We start from the raw sequence: 20,578 nt of genomic DNA, 5'->3' as shown, positions 1-20,578 counted from the left end.
AGTGTGTTCATAAATACGCCTATTCAGCGTTCTAATAGTTTTACCTATATAAAAATGTTCACATGAAGCACACAAAGCAACATAAACCACATTTTTTGTCCTACAAGTATAGTGTCCTCTACTATAAATTATTCAAATGCTCAAAAAACACTGTATTGCTACCTGAAATGTACCTATATTGTTTGCAAAATCCACAAGGAAATGTGCCAAAGTTAGAATTTGAAATACTAGTAACATCAGTGCACACATAGTTACAGCTTTCTAATATACTTTTTATGTTGACAATTTTCTTGTAAGTAAACAATGGAACTTTACCTATAACTGTACATAGGTCACTGTTACCCAATACCACTTTCCAGTTATTACAAATAATCTTTCTGATGGTAATCATCTCATTTGAAATAGGAATTGGAAAAGCTAACCTGCAGGTACTACAAATATTGTCTACACTGTCTTTCACTACACTTAGATTTAAATCTTTAATTTGATGTAGTATCGGACATGCTTTATTAGTTCTAAGAAAAAATAACGTCTCTTAATATGTTGTTTAATTATACCTGGTCATACCCTCTTTCCATAAAGAAGGTAATCAGTTTCACTATTTCGTTTGAAAAGATGTCATCTCTACTCGTCAAACGACTCATTCTTATGAACTGTCCTTTAACTACATCACGTTTCATAAACTTAGGGTGTAAACTATCATAGTGTAGATATTGATTGACAAATGTACACTTCCTAAAAATGCTACTCTCAAAATGTGTCTGTTCATTATTTTTACTTAAATGTAAATCCAAAAAATTGATGTTGTCACCAAAATGACCAACAGTAAATTTCAAAAAATTCGTGGAGTTGTTTAAATGATTCACAAATGTATAAAACGAATCAACATCTCCCTGCCATAAAAAAATCAAAACATCTATGTATCTTTTATAAAACAAAATATTCTTTGATAGTGGATGTGAATCTAAGAATTTGATTTCCCACATTGCCATTACTAAATTGGCAAAACTAGGTGCAACTCTGGAACCCATTGCAATTCCCGAGATTTGTTGAAAATAAATATTTTCAAATGTGAAAAAATTGTTTTCTAATACTAAATCCATCAAAATACATATAGTGTTAACCATGTTGTTGTCCAAATCTGTGTAAAAACTTAAATATTCCCTTAAGAATTCTACTCTAATAGTCTGATTGATACTTGTATATGTAACGATGTTACATCTAATGATGCAAAGTTAAAGGACATGTCTCTCTGATTTAACTGACCTAAACATTCCAATAAATGCCATGAATCTCTCAAATATGACTTTGCCCTTTGTACTATTAGATTCAACAGTTTATCAAGCTAGATTGAAATATATTCTGTCTTTGAAAAACTGGCTGACACAATTGGTCTAAAAGGTAACTCCTTACTGTGTTTATGTAATTTAGGAATACCAAACAGTGTAGCCAGCTTTGGATGTTCAATCACCAAAAAATCATATACAGAATAATCAATATTACCCTGACTAAATAAATCAAATAAACAAAAATCCAACCCTTGAAAACTCTTAATAATCTGTTCTTTAGTAACAATCTTATAACAATTTTGGTCTTTTAACAAAGAATTCATTGCTATACTATAATCAGTAGATTTCATAATAACAATTGCACCCCCTTTATCTGCTTTCATGATATGCCAGTCTTTATTGTTGGCTATCATATCTAGTGCACTGATCTCAGAGGGTGTCAAATTAGGCTTTGTGTGATTGAATTGCCTAATTTTTCTGAATTCTTGTTCACATAGCCTACCAAAAACCATCAAAGTAGAATTCAATAAGGGGTTGTATGTACTTTTTTCTTACATTCAACTTCCATGGATTCAATGTTACTCACACCATCAAAAATATACTTTAAGTTCAATTTTCTGAGATACAATTTAAAATCAACTATTAATCTAGAAATATTCACTTGGTTTGAAGGAATGAAGGAAAAACCTTTTTAGAGCAAAGATATTATTTCATTGGGCAAAACTTCATTAGTTAAATTACACACATTAATGCTGTAATCTAGTTCTTTTTGCGACTTTTGCCTTTCCCTTTGCTCCTTGTCTGAACTTTCCCGGACCACCTTGGGGTTTTCTTGTTCCCCGTTTTGTCCATTAAAAAAGGACTGGACTTGTTAACAGTAGAAACTGCCTGTGCATAAGATGTACTAGCTTGAGTGCCATTTGATGGTAAAATTCCATTTTTATTATTGTTTTCATTAACTGCCCGCTGAAAAACTTGTGACCCAATGTCATTGTTTGAATAATTGTCATTATTACTTGATGTCTCTACATCTAACACCAAAGCATCACTAGTCGTGCCACCTCTCTTGTTTTTCAATGGATATGCTGTATTTGTACTGTAGGCTACTAGGTCCTTCTTTAACTTTTTTTGTTTCTTTTCAACAATAGATGCCCTGTGCCTTTCTAATTTTGCATTTATACCATATTTCCTTGTGGATTTTGCAAACAATGTAGGTACATTTCAGGTAGCAATACAGTGTTTTTTAAGCATTTGAATAAGGTTATTTATAGTAGAGGACACTATACTTGTAGGACAAAAAATGTGGTTTATGTTGCTTTGTGTGCTTCATGTGAACATTTTTATATAGGTAAAACTATTAGAACGCTGAATAGGCGTATTTATGAACACACTTTGGCTATAAGAAAAAAAGACATGTCTAATGCATTAGCAAAACATGCTACTATTTGTTTAAATTTCAAAAAATTCATATTTTCTGTATTGGAAAAAGTAAATGACTTATTCTCGGGAAATTTCGAAGTTAAGCTGGAATGTAAAGAAACCCTGTGGCAAATATTACTTAATGCAGACCAGCTTCCTGGTTTCAATGACATGATAAATATAAAGTGCTTTTTACAAGCACAAAGTTTATAGTTATAAAATTACAAAACATATTCATACAGAAAAATTATTTTTATTTATTCATTATATAGGCATATGTATATATATATATATATATATATATATATATATATATATATATATATATATATATATATACATATATGCACCTTTTAGGAATTGTAGTAATATACATTTTACTTTTTGTGTTTTTAAGAGAAAGGTGATGTCCTTTTATATTGAACATTCATTAATTGATTAAGTATTTTATATACAGCATTGGTCATTCAGATTACATGTGATTGTTTAAGATGATATTTAAATGGTTCAAAATGTTGGGATGACATTTCTGAAGAAGTTCATGATTATTAAAGTGGACAAAACGCGTAAAAATTGAGTTGTGGCTTTTATACCGTTATACCCCCCCCCCACCACCACCACCAACAACTGTGTTTCAGAGCATGTATACTGACACCAATCCTGTTAGTCAAGCAACTCTGCAATTGTCAGCCTATGTATCCACTTTATTTTAGGCTTTATCCAACTGTTGCTGCTGCCACTGCTCAATCGCTTTCACTCTTCATATACACACACACAATTTTCAACCTTTGTATCCACTTTATTTTAGGCTTTATCCAACTGTTGCTGCTGCCACTGCTCAATCGCTTTCACTCTTCACACACACACACACACACACACACACACACACACACACACACACACACACACACACACACACACTTGTGCTCTCATTCTCTCAAGCACACATGCAGACAGAAAAACACAAATACAGACACTTTTTAATGCTTTGTTTACTTTTGCATTTGCTATACAGCAAAAGTGCTGCTTAGCGAGTGTAAAATAATGTCTCAATCGAACTTTTACTTTACACTTGCTAAACAGCAAAAGTGCTGCTTAGTGGGTGTAAAATAATCTCAGCCATTAGCATTCATTCAGTCCGACATCCTTGTCTCATTTAAATTACTAGAATGTAGTCTCCTTCATTCCCCCCTCCCTGATCGTTGATATGTCAACAAAAAATAAGACTTGCATTACCAGTGTTGGGGGATAGAAGAGATATACAGCTGTATATGATACCCAACAACTCACATTTTTTTCTTTTGTTATCTCTTCGGGAGGAAAAGCATAAATTAAAAGTGAAAAGACATCAATTATACATTTTCTTTATAGAAAAATCACAAGGAATATGCAATACTTGGCAAACTGAAAGACAGAAAATCTACTAGAAAGCTGAAAGGAACGTAAAACGAAGTGTTTGTTCACAATGGAAATTAAAACAAGACTGAGAAAGGGGATGTACAAAATAATTTAAATAAAATGACACTGTAGGCTGGAATTATGTGACATTGTTAAAGTGAGTGTTACTTGGTCATCCTGAATTTGTACCCAAATTTTAATTGCTGGGATTTTCCCTTTAAGAAAAAAATGCACTGGCTATCTTTAAATCTTTAAATAAAACTAAACTGTACACCTTTCTAGCAAATGCAATGACGTATTTGGGTACCAGGAAAGATGCTATGTCTTATTCACCTCCAATAATTTCAAACTTTATTTTTTACTGAGCTACTTGCACTTCTACCTTTTCATTGTATATTTTCCTCAGCAAACAATGTCAAGACCTCTTAAGATTTATAGCCTGCACTCAAAGTCAGCTTGTCTCTATGGAGGCATAAGAACAGAATATACAACTGCCCTCAGCTGCAGACTTCTCAGCTCAAATTGAACATTTATTTGCTAAAGGAAAACTTCTAACTGCATTCATGTTTCTTATTTTTCAAACTCACATGCTTACACACAAAACAAATGTTTTTGGATTAAGCCAAGGGCATTAATCCAGACTTTCACCTATGGAAAAGTAAGAGAAAACAACTCAATTCTACATATATTAAAAACAGTGCACTTTTACACTACACCCCCTACCTCAAAAGCCCATGATTACAGCAAATTAACTTAAACATGCTTTTGTCCAGTTTTCTTCTCTTTTTAAACTGTAATAACTCCATTTCTTAAAACACAAGAGTACTTGTTTATTTCAGTATCTTTATCACATACAACAGCTACTGAAAACAGTCACCTCACCCTCTCATATTTAGATACCCCCGATATATATATATATATATATATATATATATATATATATACATATATATATACACACACACACACACACATATATATATATTGCACAAATCTACTTTACTATATAACATGCAATTTATATCATGAACTGTTTTACACAAATACTGTTATGAACAAAAAGTCTTTTACTTACAGTTACTTCTTTCCTTTTTAGTATCCTTCCAAACATTAATGACATGAAGTGGAGTATATTCTTTTCAGTTTATCCACAAGATTAACAGTCAACAACAAGTGTAATACTTCTCAGACACATTTTCTTGTAAAGTCATATTTCAACAAAGTGACTGATGCTTTATAATCTCACATTTATTCACTGATATCAGTGTTGCTGTTCTTATTCCTGTTCACCTCCATCTACCAACACCAGACTCTGGTTTAAGTCCAAGGCACTCCCCATTCTTCTAGTCAACTCCTGTGCTATTTTTTTGTCTCTCAAGCATCTTCCTTTGGAACACTGGCAAAGTCTATCACCTTTATTATCAGAAGAATGAGAAGCAGAGTCCCCTTCTGTTTGATGGCTCACTTTTCATTGGACCAACTTTTGTACTTCCTCCTTAGCCTGTTCAGCACCAAAAATGTCTTTGATCCTCCAGGAAAACAAATTCTAAAGACAGCTGGATGCAGCATCTTGAAATTTCATACCTGCATCTTGATATTCCCTGTTTACTGGGGTCTTGTTGACTGCTTTCTCATGACCAGATTTGGAGCATACGCTCAATGTGCCCTTTCAATTAACAAACTCTGCTGTGGAACACTAGTCTAGTTGCTTACTTGTGCTTTCATAAAATTAATATGGTCTGTTCCTTCCTGTTTCTCTGGTACAGCAGAAAATCTTTTTTTGTGTGTGTGTTATTTCCTCTAACTCTATTATTTTTGAAACAGCTCTTCTTGACATGTCTCATACTCAGCCAGCCTTTTCTTCATTTTGACTGCTGATTATTCCATTTTTATCAGTTCATCTAAATAGCTTAAAGCTTCTTCAATGTTTTCACAGCCTTTTGTTTTTGTAGATCATACACTCCTTCAATGTCTCATTTATTTCAATCAGCTCTGAATACACTTGATTTATTTTTTCCTCTAAATTATTGGAAGCCAGCTCTTGCACCAAAGCTGAAACACAAACTGCTTTTTGCTGACTAGCTGAAGGATTCTTTCAAGTCAGTGTTTTCTCTTCACCTCCTCCTTTCTTCTTCTTTCGGCTTTTCCCAGTTAGGGGTCGCCACAGCGAACTCCGGTCTGCTAATTATTGGCAGTAGATTTTTACGGTGCTGAGGTGCCAGCTCGATGCCCAACCTTCATCGAAGGCACGCCCATTCACGCATGTCTTTCAAACGCCCTCGACCATGGGGAGGACATGCAGACTCCACACAAAAGGCGCTCCAGCTGAGAGTCGAACAGGAGAACCTCTTGCTGTGAGGCGACAATGCTACCACTGCACCACTGCGGCTTCTACAGTATTTTCTCTTCACCTATTCTAGCTTTTTTATTTTAGGCTAAGTTTCTTCTTGACTGGCATCCAGGCAGTGTACTTACTAACCAGTAAATGAGCATTACAAAAGCTGGCAGACTAACTAGCCTTTATCTCTCAGCTTCTTTTTTAACACTGGGAGAGCTGAAATTAAGTTGATCAGTATGCAATCATCTTGGAAATCCTACTCTTTTTCATCTGTATAATGCTTAGACTACAATTCAGCAAGCAGGCCTCCCTTATTATCCAGGGAAGTACTGCAAATGTAGCTAATGTAGTCTGTCAGCACAATCACTTCTCTTGGGATGTGAATGCATACAACGGCACTGCTCACATCAGATGTCCACTGCTAGATGCATATTATCCTCTATCTATACATGGAGGAGATGTATGCATGTGCCTCCATATTTGTTCACACACCACATCACTGTACAGTTATCTGCTCGGAGTCTCCACTCCTTTTTCAGAGTTTGGAGTATGAGAAGCACTGTCCTCAATGTAAGCAAGTTTAACATTAAGCCCTTGTCTCAGGAACCCCACAGGCACTGCATCAGGAAGGACTTTGGGTTCAACAATTCACCAATGAAGCAGCCATCATCACAATCTCAGTAGCAGGAAAGAAAACCTTATCTTGAGATCAGTGATAACTGTCTACCACTCTAAACCCTGGTGATGTGCTAGACACCAAAAGAAGATCAATGAGAGCATGCTGACTCTACAACCACAGACAATTTGCTATCCAGTAAAGTACTCAGTTATTTAGCTATGTGAACAGGAAAGTGAATATAGTGACCATCATGGATTTCAGCCTTGAGATGCCTTTACCTCCTAAACCAGTATACCACCATTTGGGTCCCCTCCAAGGCAATATATATTACAGACAATGCTGAATGTCTAATTTTACATCAATAAGAAGGGAACATAGGGACCAAGGAGGAGACTTCTCCATTTACAGGGACAGCCAAACCCTGTAACCATGGTAGAAACCACAAAGGGGAACACTTTCATGAACCCTGACATCAAAGTACTGGAATACTATGAAACCATTCTTCTGCAAGGCATCAACTACCACAACCTCAATCTTGGTAACAATCTGGACAGAAATGACAGACAAAACAGCATCGACTTGTTGAGAAAATAGAACAAACCTAGAGTTAACCAAAGGAATATTTGGTGAGGATCCCCAAAATGATATAGCAGAAGGTATCCACTGTGTCCAACAATCGCCATTTGACCTTTGCAGAAACAGGAACATGATCCTGGGAGATTCACCACCTGAAATTTGACACATCAGATGTGTCTGATGAAGCTGCTGAGATATAAGATGGTCTGGGACTACTCCTCAACATGCTTTTACTTTAATTTGTGCCAAATGGAACAAGCCCTACGGAGTATGCTCATCAGACATGCTACTGCCCTAGCCACAGGAACAGTGCAATTAATGCTGTACAAGCAAGTCCTTATAGGGGTCTTCTGCAGACATTTTCAGAGCATCAAGCAGCTTTGTCAATTTCTCCACATTATGAGAAAGGCAAGAATGGAAGTGCAACAAGTGAGACAGATAACTAAAAACCCAAGTGGCAGAAGAAAATACCAGTATCCAAACTGTCCAAAGTGCTGGACTCTGACAGCATTGCAGAAAGGTACTGTGGTCTCTAGCATCTTTGCCAGACTAAACAGATCATGCAGGAGACTAATTCAGGATGCTTCGAAAAGATATCCTTCCAGTGAGCTGGGAATGGGGGTTAAAGAGGGCATTGGTCTTCCTAGGAGTAGCAGGACCGTGATTTGAGTGCTTCCAACAGCAAGGAAACCATCCTTTTGAAAATGTTCTTAAGATGGAGAATTTCCCATCTTGCATCCCCAAATACTGATTAAGCCTTATATGGGGACATGATGGAGGAATTACATGCCACAGGAATTACAGGCCAGAGCACAGAAGACCTCAACAATCTAACTCAAATACTGGTTAACTCTGTTTTTGAAAAAGCAGATGTTCTGCAGTCTATGCTGCCTTCACTTTCAAGAGTCTAACCATTACTCCTAAAGAAAAATCAGCTGGAAGGGAGCCACACAGATGGGATACCGCATATTTCTCTGTCTGAGAGGCAAGAGCTTTGGTCTCCCTATAAATTCCCCTCTTAAATAGATTCAGCAGTGGAGGGAAAGACCTTCCTCATTCAAGCCATAAGAGGGAAGTTCAGTACCTTGGATATGGACAAAAGGCCCTGGTGCAAGTGGAAAGCACATGCTAGAGGCATCATCTTCTCATGACAGACCAGTGCAATGCCCTGCAATGGCACTGTACCAAATTCGCTAAGACCTCTCTCTTGCACCCACATGGTCAGATCTCATACGGCATCAAGCAATATCTTAATGTTCAACATCTCAGGGATGTCCACAGACTCACCAAACACAAAGTGGGCAGCAAGCACCCCCATCATCTCATATGTGGGAGAAAACAACTCAGGAGAGTTACACAATACGGGTTCCTTAGACTCATGTTAACCATAGGTCCTTTATTAGGGGAAATGAGATCCTTTTCTTTATGAGTAGACAAGGCAGCTGCACAATTCAATGGAGGGAGGTGTCTGAACCCTGCAGTTTACCTCAAAGGATGATGTAGTAGACTGCATTTTTTATAAAGTGCAAATTTTTTTAATAAAAAAACTGCTTTATTTAACAACCAAAACCAACAATTTTCTGCAGGCCCATGCATGGTACACATTACCTGTATCTTGTTTTTTTTTACACTTTTTTGTTTGCTTTTTTAACTGTTTTATTACTGGTTATATATTACAACTAACCCAGAATCAGGATTTTAAATGGCCAACTGTTATTTAATAGCACTTCTTGCTTGCCCTCCCCTTGTATGACAAGATGGCCTTTGTCTCTATTATCTTGTCTCCTCTATTTTCATGGCACTTACAATTACTCTGTCTCCTGTGCTCTTTTATGCAAACCTAGTCATCCCCTAAAACTAGAATTTAGCCTTCAACAAATTATGACCTCCTACCATCTTGTCCAGGTCCTCTTGTGGATGAATTCCCTCCAATTTACATCCCCGAAGCTCTATACCCTTTAAAGCTTTCATCAGCATTATAAGATATTTTGCTGTTGGCTCTTCCAATGATCTCCACTTACAGATAATTACTTTTTTTATACACCAACAGTATTAAAGTAAACACTGCCTGTTTGTGTTTCCATTCCTCTAAATTTCCCAACCAGTTTAGATAAAAATTATGCTTGTGTACCAGTCACACTCTGATGTATTCTTTACCAAATCCTGTAGTTCCTGTTTGCCTCCATTGAGGACATCTCCAGAAAATATGTTACCAGTTTCCTTGCTGATCCTGATTGCATTTCTAGCAATCTGACTTAAATTCTAAGACATTTTATGCAATCTTTCCAGGGTGTAAAAAAATTCTACGCACACATTTCCAGCCAAACAATCTATTTTCTGGATTCATAATGACTTTGGGTATACTGCAAATTTCCTTCCAATGCTTCACATCTATAGTACAGCCTGCTACCTCCTCCCATTCCTATATCTGCTCATATATTACTTTCTTGTTAATAACTCATATTGCTTTGCATAACCTCCCTATTAGTCTTTTATTATTTACCTCTGATGTTCTTGCTTCAATTAGTGTATTTATCAGGTATGATTTCCACAGCTTTAGCTGTTTAATTTTCTTCTTATACTTTCCTAAAATGGTTATTAATCCTCTATATCTCTGTTTCTCCCTTTGTCTCACGTTGTATTTATCTACTAGGTCACCCCATTCCATTCTTCCATCTCCACTTTTAATCTACTTCTGAAAAATATTCCCTCCTCTTCAACCCACCAGTTTCTCAATAATGTTGTATCTATGTGGGACTTGCAATTCTCAATATCAAGGGGGGAACCTCAGGCCTCCATAGTCAATATTTTTTGGTGTTAAGGAAACTATTTACCATCTTTTTGGGTTTTACCCAGATGTTCCTTGGAGTGATCCAAATTTGTCCTGCTTATTCACAGGTTTATTTTTTACTGTAAACCCTTCCCAGTGGTTATCCTTACGTCATGTATACCAGATTTCCTTCTCAGTACTCTGTTTATTAATGCTTTGTTTTCCAGAAATGTGTGTAGAAGTTTGAAACAATCTTATTACCCAATTAATTTTTTTTCCTCCCCCTTTATTCTTACTTTGCAAGGTATTGTGATGCTTCCTCAGACCTCAGATGACTGCCACTGTCTACTCTTTTCAACCCTTTCCTCTCTCTTTGGCATACCCTTTTTTAGTCCCTCTTTCTGTAATTCAATACTGTGGCTTTTAGCAAATCTTGTGTCTTTTCTTTTCTTATGGAATGTTACCATACTATTTATATCCTTCTTTTATATTACAGCATTTCCAATATATGCAATTATCTGGCTACTTATTTATAACATGTTTTTCTGCTTTTCTGCAGTGCAGCTTCTTTCTCTTTATACTCTCGTTTCTGCATGCTTACTTGTTTTTCAATTACCTGAGGTCCAACAGTGTTTCTGGGGTTGAGCTGCATTTCTCATTGTCCTCTTCTGGAGTCTGGCTTCTGTTAAGAGTGTCTTGTATTCTCTTCAACTGACTTTTCATTTCCCTGCACTTGTCTTTCATTTCCTTTCTGAACACGGAAATGATTTCACTATCCATCTTTCAGTTAACTGCTTGATGGTTTGCTTTTCTCCCTGTATTGCCCTAAATTTTGACCCAAGGAACTTTCTGCCTCCTTGGCTTGGGAGAAGGTACCCAGTGCTGACATTGCTGCTTCTGGGTCTAAGAATGTTTCAACTTCCCAGTGGAAAGAAACTTCACATTGTGGCAGGGAATAGGAGTTTAAATTTAAGCTCTAGACTCTTGCATATGTTTGCACATTGGTGAAATTTCCTTCCTTTATGTTCAATACCAGCTGAGTAACTGTGGTCAAAGACTCCTATCATTTACAGTCAATGCATTGCCTTTCTTCCATAACAGATGTAATAAATGTTCTTTGAGGTAAAATATTTGCACATTATTTACAATCGGTCAGAGGGAATGTTCACCAGTTATTAGTGTTACTGCAAGCCCTCTCTCATTCTGTCAGCCACATGGTCTGCTAACTCTCAGTTTTCTGTAATACCTGTGTGTCATCAGAGTCAGCCAACAGGATGTTTTACACTTTTTCAATCCTTTTATCATTATTTTTTCTATTCCATGATGTACTGTTTATTTTCTGGATTTCTAAATACATTTTATCTTGTAGTTTAGCCATCTTGGTTATTTTCCTATCATTTTCCTTTAGCTTCTTATAAGCCACCTGCATCTCTCCTAGTGGAGTTTGAATGAAAGTTTTCCTGCCTTATGGATTTCATTTTCACAGACTCTCTCCTGGTTTTCTTTTTGGACATACAGCTTTTCTTTGTCAGAGTAATTTCACTTCAATTATTAGTGCCTTTGTTGAAAATTAACTGCTTTTTCCAAATCTTGTGGAGAGGAGTCCAAGAGCCCTTCCACTGATCTTTTATCCATACCAGAATATGTAGACTCTTTCTTGGTTTCTTCTAGATTGTCTGCTGATGAATAGTATGAATTTGATCTTTTGCTAACAGAATGAGCGAGGGCTTGCAGGACATGAAGAGGCAAATGCTACCTATATAGTAGGTTTCAACGGAGGAAGCTCTGTATGAAGCCTGGCCTCATGCGTCCTCACCTATATCTTCATTCCAACATGTGCCTGAGATAACATGAGAGATTATCTAGCCAATTCCTGCCATCATACCACACTTTTGTTACATTTTCACTTTCCGGTAACCATCCTAGTAGTAGCACATGTGACACACCACCATACTGCATGTCCTCGATGGTGATCTGACAGCTGCAAGAACACTTAAGATGGTTTGCATTTATTATAACTGCATGCTTGAAATTTCCTATGATGAATAATACCGCAGTGATCCAAACTGTACGAATGTCAGAAAAAACTGGGAAGATTAGGTCTGGATGTGTTATCCTAGATCCATAGCATGATGTCATGGCACGCATCAAAGAGGGGCATGAACACACTTTACAGTGCCGTCAGAAAGCAAGAATCAGTGCCAAATGTGGTTCCTCAGAACAGGAAATCCAATTTATTACCTACTGCATAGGACATCTGGAAGTTGTGATAATAAGTATTCTACAACTAAGCCCTCAGATATTGATGGCCCTCCTACCCAACCACATAAAACATTCCTCACAGGAGCAGGATGACGTCTAGCAAAGCATGGGATCTGACTGCATGTGTAAACATGTTTTCAAAGTGCCCTTCCAAGCTACAGCAAATACAGACAACTGACACCACATAAGCAGTTCCAGCTGGTGTCCACAGCTGCTACAAAGTCTCATCTGAAGTTACTGAGAATCAGCAGTGATCCCCAGAGAATTCAAAACTGCCTGGCCCCTGGGTTGGTTTCTCTCTTCAAGAAGGTCTCTTCATCTTGCTAAACTTGATCTACCTGGCACACAAAAAAAAGTTTAAAGGGGTATGAAACCCTGGAGCACAGCAATGGTGAAAGTATGGGAAGAAGTTAATGGAAGGTGTTTTATGGTGGATTTTTATGTACGGCAGACAATGAGGAAAAAAATGAAAGGGGTATATAGTCATTGCAACAGGAAAGGAGAACTATGGAGGAAAACTGACTCTTTCCTGTATACTGCAAGGTATGTGTGTCTGTGTGTGTTCTGGGGACATGAATAAAACATGGAACAAGACAGTGGCTGATTTAAGGATTCTTGAAAGGCAGTTATTATCGTTAGGCAGGGTTACAGATGGAGGTTTGAAGAATGGAGTGAAATAACAGAAGTAAAAACAATACCAATATAGACTTCTGTTTGGTATCACAATGTCTTGCATAAGGGAATGCTGAGTGTTTCTCATATGGTGCATCTTAGAACAACACTGCTTGCCTGTTTGGAAAGACTGAAGTGTTCAGCCACTGGGGGAATTATTTTTACAATATTTTGTTATTTAAAAACAAGTAAGAAAGGCTTTCTTTTAGTGTATAATGGACAGGGAGACAACCCCCAGATTTAATACATAGGGAGGTAACAAATTATTTTAATATACAGTGAATATTAAGACAATCTCTGCCTTTCTTAGTCTATCTGCCACTCTGTTTTGCTCTGATACCTGTAGAGTCACAGAATGCTGTACAGCCAGCTACCAGGCCATCACTGCCAACCAGCAGAGAGGGTATGACCTTGTACCCCCCCCTGCTTGTTCTGGTACCACATCATGGTGGTGTTGTCTGTGGCCACTAAAGGAGGACCCATAGTCCACATGTGGTGAGGATGTTTTAAGGCATGAAACACTGACAAAAATCGCTTTTAAGTTTACGTGCTCTGGTGTGTCCTGAGGACCGCAAAAGCCTTGCACTTGAACTACCATGGACACTGCTACCCATGCAAAATCTTAAGAGGACATCTAGAGAGATCGGACTGTAGTCTGAAGAGAGAAAAGGAGTCCTGGATTTGGTGACAGCTGATCTTTCCACCCATTGCAGTTCCTTTTTCAAAATCCCAGTACCAGTACCTGGAAATCCAAGGGATGAAGGTGCTAGGTTCAACAATTCTTCATGTACTTTTGAATTCTTCTCACGTGTAGTCTGGCAAGTGGTATCATTTGGATCATTGATGCCGTGAGGCCTAGAAATCTGTGAATCTCTAGTGCTGAGGTTATGTCTAAAAACAGAGAAATCCGAGAAAATTCCCCAATGAGTCAGAATTCTGTTGCCTGGCAGGAAGGCCATTCTTTTTACTGTGTCTATCCAACACCCCAGGAAAACAATTCACTGAAAGGGTATGATGAAAGACTTTTGAAGGTTCAATTTGAAGCACAGATGAGAAAGAAGGGATGCGACCTTGGCTAAGGACTCCAAGTACCTGGATACAGAGTCTGCACAAATTACTAAGCTGTCTAAATAAGGAAAATATGGATGTCCTAAGTTTCTGCAGTAGGCAACCACTGGGTCCAGAAACTTTGTAAACACTTGAGGTGCAATAGATAGTCCAAAGGGTAATGCAATCCAAAAACAGATAATCTCAAATATTTTTGAAATTGGAAGCAACAGGAATAAAATAAGTGTCCTTCAGATCTAAGGTTACCATGAAACAGTGGTCTAGAAGCAACACAAGCACAGAGTGTAAGGTTTGCATTTTGATTTTTGGAACTTTTATAAAGATGTTCAGAATGGACAACTCTAATAAAGGTCTTCATAAGTGCTCCAGTTTTGGTATCAAAAAGATTCTTGAGTAAAATCCTTTAGGGCACTGGTTCTATGACACCTGCTTCTACCACATGATGGAACACTAGAGGAAACAGCTCTCAGCTTGTCTGGTGGGTTTGATGGAATTCCCATGAAAGGGGGAGGATTTTCTATCCATTGTTAAGTGTATCCTCTCTGAATTATTCTCAAAACCCATTTGGCTGTGACCCCTTGGCTAGCCAGCAGGGGATGAGAGACACCCTGGAGGAAGCAGGAAGAGAAGGAAGGGTGGTGGGTGGGAGAGTGCTCTCTGACTCAGCAAAGTCATTATTTTGCAAGTGGTTGATCTTTTTCTGGAAAGGAACTTTTCTTGTTTGGTTTCAAAGAATTATCCTACTGCCATTTCCTTTTGGATCTCTGACTTATGTTTAGCTGGGATTTTTGTTTGTTTTGTCCCTTGAAGGAAAACAACTTGTTTGGGGAGTACTTGGGTACATGAATCATCCTAGATAACCCATGCATTACTTTTTACCTCTATTGAGAATCTGTGTAACAAAGGCCCTAAATGCCAATTCAGAACTTAAAGGTGCATTCCAAATTTTGGCTTTTAAATAAACAGAGAAGTTTTGACTATGTAACCAAGCATATCATCTTAACACAATATAATAAGTAGCATTTCTCAAGTCTGTATATTCAGATTCAAGCGCATCTGTCTGAGTACTTTTGCTCTGCAGGTAGGGAATGCCGCAAAATCAAACTGTATGCACACTGTCAAATAAATTTCCACATATAGTCTTGATAATCTAACATTCTAAAAGCTACATTACTAGAAAGAGATATATTTTTGCCCTTAAGATCTATTTTCCCTCTTTATCAGAGGGCAATGGATTAGATGAAGTCAAGGGCTTTTTATTTTAGTAGGCAGCTGGGACAGCAGTCAAATGGAAAAAGGGACCTGTTATATCGAATAGACCCTATATTTTCTCTGATCCTTTTTCAGACTGCTGGACTAGATACTGGTGTCCTCCTGCAGGCAGCTTTACAAACATCTTCCCAAGCTGGTAACTGATCGTGGATAGGCAAAAAATTAGGCATCTCGTCTATGATGCCAAATACCCTGGCTACCACTGGGGTAGTTCCAGACTGCTTCCAAGGAAAAGCATCATTACATCTAGCAATCATGTATGGAAAAGTGAACACTTGTTTGGACTTCAACTCAGGTTTACCCACTGAAGATCAGAGCGACTGGACTCAGTGTCAATTGGGAAATCACCATTGTCCTCAATAGATTCCACATCATTCTCTGAATCGGAAAGGTCCATAACCAGATTAGTACTAGAGCCATGTATGGGAACACAACTACCAGTGTTAGCTATCTGCAGAACACGTTTAGTCAAGGAAACCACAACAGCCTTATAAACAGCTATAATCTGATTATCACTGTAAGATAAAGCTTCTTTTTCTTTTTCTTCTGGATATCACTACTTGATGAAATATCTAGGGATAGAGTACTGTGTCTGGTAAGAGGTCTGTTACCTTGGACTACTCCTGCAACTTATGGGTTTGGTTCTCCCATACCTACACCAGGTACTGAAACAGCCCTGGAGGATGTGTCTAATCTCTGTTCCATAGTGGCTGGCAAATCATACTAGAGGGAAATGGGACAAAGGGTAAGTGATCTGTGAGCTGATTAGTGGCATGGGCAGAATCATTAACTGTAGGTTGAGGCATATTTTTATTTTCATTTTTTTCTTTTTCTTTTCAGGTGCAAACAGATTTGATTGGGGGGGCAGAGTTAGGATCCATCAAGTCAGTGGAGAGAACACCAGACAGAATAAAATGATAGTACTTGGTAATGTATCACAAACGGTATGTAAGGTTTCTAGTAATAAGTATGCCCCCACAAAACTAAACTTTGCCAAACTGTGCTATTATCACAAAAAAATAGTCTGAAATTTGTTCAGACTTCTTTTACAATTGACAGAAGTTAAAACAAAAATCCAGTACACAAAGTCCAAACACCAATACAACCAAGGTGCCAAACAAGTGTCAAAGATTAGTTCCACACACTTTAACCACATTAGACTGCCATAAAATAACATTTAATAGCAATTTAAACTATATTTTCTTGTCAGAGAGAGTAAAATCTTCACAGAGCATTCAAATAACTTCATTCACTGCAAAACTGTGATCAGATTTAAAAACGGAGTACAGCAGAGTCATAAGTATAGTAAACTTATAAATTGAAAAATCCAAGTTCTGCAATATTTTATTGTCAAAAGATGAAAATAAAGCAGAGTTAACATAATAAAGGCAGGTATGGTTAAATTCATGGTTCTTACTTTATGAGAATGCCCTCAAGTGTCTTATAGCACACATACACACATCCCACACTTCTGACAGAAATACTGAAAGTCTCCTCAGAAAAAGTAAAAACAAGCATTTGTCAAAGATAGAAGCCAAATAAACATCTCAGCTAGTGTGCAGGGAGTGCCTTTTATGTGGAGTCTGCATGTCCTCCCCATGGGTCGAGTGGCGTTCCAAAAGACATGCGTGAATGGGTGTGCTTTCATTGAAGGTTGGCCGTCGAGCTGGCAACTCGGCACCGTGAAAATCTACTGCCAATCATTAGCGGACCAGAGTTCTGCTGTGGCGACCCCTAACCAGGAAAAGCCGAAAGACAACAACAACACAAGCAGAAATTCCCAAAGGAATCACTGTAAATACTGACAGAAATAAAACATTAAAATAAATATTTTAAATAAACATAAAAATAGAAAGAGAATAATAAATCTAATAATAAAATGAGAGGAAGTGGGTCCCCAAATCATGCTTATCTGATCAGTAAGCCATTAGACTGAACAATGGATCCTGTGGAGAGTAAGCGGACTTCTTCTTTGGATTGCAAAAAAAGACTGTGCCCTCACTTCCTATCCCAACTGGGATATGCTCAGCCCATCAGTTGTCACAGGAAGAGAGAAAAAGAGGGACAGCCCATGGAGTTTAAGCTTTTGAAAGCTGGCCAGTACTGGGTTACCTTGACAGATAACTCAAAATGCCACTTTGGCAAAGGGAATAATGAACATCTGTTGGAATTTCACCAGCTTGGTTATTTTCTTCTTCTTCATTCATGTGTTTCAGACATCTTAATGATGCAGGTTGTGCTATCACAAACTGAGTTATGAGAGCATGCCCCCACACACACACACACACACACTACTCTTGGACAACCTACAACATGTGCAACAGAAAACAATAAAAATGCAACATAAAAGGATATTTAAATAAATATTTGTCTGATTTACACAATACTCAGTCCAGAGCTGCTGGATGGAAGAGGTAAACAAATGGAAGATATGGACCAACCCCACTTCAGAATATCCCCAGCTACCATGGACAGTATTTTACAGTGGGTAACTGATGGAAATAACATAAAACAGTGAAAATTAAACTTTCTGGGAAGCCAAGAGGCTGAGAAGTTGAGAAACCAGAAGGCTAAGTTCTGTAATAATGAAATGCCAAAGCAGGCCAAACTCATTGACCACAGCACAAGCAATAATAATTGGTGAAGATCTGAATCAATAACCAAGTGGCTACAGCATACATATTCAGAATGGAGCCAGTTTTGAAAAAAAAAAACACTGGAAGCAGCCCCCAGCTCTGATGGAGTGATATGTTACAGCAATATTTTTTCCCAAAGAGCAGCTGTTCTACCTTCCTGAAATCATACATACTCTTCAAGTAAAAAATGAGCTGATGGTGCAGGTCAAAGGTAAACATGAATATCTTTGCTGCCTTCTGACTCCAAAAGAAGACGAAGAAAGATTACTGGACTGGTTTAAGGACAGTTTTGATATATCTTTCAGTAGAGGCCCTGAGGAAAACAATCCTTGTAAAAGGCCAAACAAGTTCCCCACAAGTAAGTCTAAATCTCCAAAATCCCTCAAGCAAAGGTGATGGTCACCAAGTAAATGCATCATCCAAGAAGCAATCCATGTTTTCTCCAAATAACTATGTGTGAATGGGGAATGAAGTAGCCTGTCAGTTATGAAGCATAAATCCCAAACAGAAGAGGGATTCCTCAAAAGTGGCAGAGATGCAAAACTTCAATGAAGAACCTCCAAGTTGCCCAAAAGCTGGTCCCACAGGAGAACCAAATTAGAAGCAAGACCTTGAATTAGAGATAGCATCTTCCACAACTTTGTGGTGGGGGGATAGCATTCTTTGTTTGTACTGGTACAGTTTTCTAAGCTGCCATAGACCTGAAAGCCTTAACTTGCATCTTTTGCAGCTACCACTGAGAGAAAAAAAAATTCTGAATCCTATCCCTCTTTTTGTGACATTGGAATGTCAGTTCCCTTCTCAGTAACAGTACTAGAACTGAATGATTTACCTTTTTTGCCAGGTCCTTGGTTTGCTTCCTTTGACAATTCAGATTCTAATAATCTTAACAGCCTTATTATTTGTATCTGTGTATGTGTTCGCCTGCTAGTGCGATCTTAATAAATAAATTGAAATAAAATTTTACTGTGGTAATAAACAGGGCCAACAGCCTACCACAAGCACATTTCAACACTTTCAAAATCTTTGACAAAATGATAAATAATAAGTAAGAGGACTACGTAGATGACATTACTCTGACAATGACATCAAAAGTGTAGCACTAAAAGCTGTGAGAACAAATGAAGAAGGCTACTAGCAAACTTATATATATATATATATATATATATATATATATACACATACATATATGACTGACTTCCACCAACCAATTTTCTATGAAATGCTGATGTAGCACCAGCACTAGACTTCAAGGGAATAAGAATACAACTGATGAAAATTCTAGTTGGGAAAGAAGACAGCATAAAGAGCGTAAACTCAAGTGACATGACCTAGTGTAACAATTACCTTCCCTGAAGAAGATTAAGGCAAAACATGTTTCAGTAATATGTGAGCATTATCAAGAACTCCAATATCTGATGGGTGCTTTTTAGCCACTTAGTCACACGAAGAGGGCACATAGAATTACATAATTACAAGTTACCACCACATACACGGTTAAAGCAAGCATGCAGGCAACATGGTTAGTATGACTTAGTACTGGAACCACATGGAGGGAAGTCTCCTATGATACAGTTTTGCCAACAATTTGTCAGCACTCAGCTCTAGACACAAGCAAAAACAGTAATTTAGTTGAACTAACATATTCCTCACAAAAACAGTACTAGAATGTGCTAAAAATATTATTCTTGCTATCAGAGGCACTAACAAATAACAGAGGTCTAAATCTCTGTTGTTGAAGAACCTCCCATGTACAGCTAATTTTATACTTGTTCTGAAAAACTAAACTGCAGGGCTTTATGACATTGCCAGGTTGTTTATATTTGACGCATATCCTAAAAGATTTAGTAGTCTGCCTTTCTGGGAAGATAATGATCCGCATTAGTAGTTCGTTTTCATCAGACTCACCAACACAGACTAGTGGGATTAGGTTTATATTTATAAAACAATAACTTTTGTACAGCTGCATAAAATGAAAAAAAAAAGTAACACGTTAAACATCATATTAACCAAATAACTCCAGTAGCAATGATTTTCTGATGAGCAGGAAATATGTATGATGGTAAAAATGGTGTGACAAGAGCATATTAAAATCTTTAGTTTCTGTGAATGATTTTTTAAGATGGAAGGGGTACAATTTCAGTGTCATGACCCAAGGAGACAAAAGACCACCTGGAGAAAGATATATATAGCTCAGCCTCAATTTAGTCTGAAGGGCTGGCATGTGCTGTCATTTCATTAATATACTTTCCTCATGGA

The sequence above is a fragment of the Protopterus annectens genome, chromosome 3.part0, assembly GCF_019279795.1.
Source record: "Protopterus annectens isolate FY-2018-M chromosome 3.part0, PAN1.0, whole genome shotgun sequence".
NCBI classification, from domain to species: Eukaryota; Metazoa; Chordata; order Ceratodontiformes; family Protopteridae; genus Protopterus; species Protopterus annectens.
This window is presented reverse-complemented; position numbering follows the sequence as displayed.